Source organism: Gekko japonicus, unplaced genomic scaffold (assembly GCF_001447785.1).
Source record: "Gekko japonicus isolate JY-2015 unplaced genomic scaffold, Gekko_japonicus_V1.1 scaffold1457, whole genome shotgun sequence".
In the NCBI taxonomy this organism is placed as follows: Eukaryota; Metazoa; Chordata; class Lepidosauria; order Squamata; family Gekkonidae; genus Gekko; species Gekko japonicus.
Window position 1 is genome coordinate 239,895 of NW_015169820.1, and position 1,121 is coordinate 241,015.

The following is a 1,121-nucleotide window of genomic DNA, read 5'->3' on the forward strand; positions in this document are numbered from 1 at the left end:
AGACACTACCATAAAACCAAGCGATCAAACGAAGTAAAAGCGGCACACAGTCTGGACACTGCCCTAAAATCCGACCATCAATCAAAGTGAAAGTAGCATGCAATGTAGAGAGGGATTTCTCTTCCAGCAAATGCTAGATGCAGATTGGGCCAATTGTCAGACAGGTATCTACGCCTTCTGTGCCACCAAAATTCTTGAATGCATGGTGCTGGGGTGTGGAGGGACACCGCCAGTGGCCACATGCCCAGTCCCTCTTTGTGACACTGACCTCCTATGCTGTCGCGTGAGCAAAGACGTACACAGCCATGGATGATAACATGTATGTGGAGTTGTGGCAACAATTTGAAGGCTCTCAGTTTGAAAACAAAAATGGATATCGGCATTTGCAGATGTTCCGAACATGTGTTGCCAGAATGAAAGAATACGGTAATATCCACAGTAACAAATCGGCATCCTTGATTTTAAAAATTCACCATACTCCTTAAACATGAAGGAAATCTCCACCAAATCGCCTAGACATCCAGGGTTGCCAACTTTGGGTTGGGAAATACCTGGAGCTTGGGGGGTGGAACCTGGGGAGGGGAGCGTTTGGGAAGAGGAAGGACCTCAGTGGGGTATAAGGCTATGCCGTCCACCATCCAGAGCAGCCATTTTGCCCACGAGAACGGATCTTTGTAACCAGGAAATCAGTTGTAATTCTTGGAGATCTCCAGGGCCTTCCATAGTGTTGCCAGGTCCTATCTGCAATCTGGCAGGGGGCTTCTGGGTCATGCCTAGGGTAGTCTGCCATGTGCGCAAGTGGGCGTCAACATGGCAAATGGGGTTCAATGTGGCCAAGTGCAAGGTGATGCACATTGGAGCCAAAAATCCTAACTATAAATACACGTTGATGGGGTCTGAACTGGCAGAGACTGATCAAGAGAGAGATCTTGGCGTAGTAGTAGATAACTCACTGAAAATGTCGAGACAGTGTGTGACTGCAGTAAAAAAGGCCAATGCTGTGCTGGGGATTATTAGGAAGGGTATTGAAAACAGACCAGCCAATATCATAATGCCCCTATATAAATCAACGGTGCGACCTCATTTGGAATACTGTGTGCAGTTCTGGTCACCACACCTTA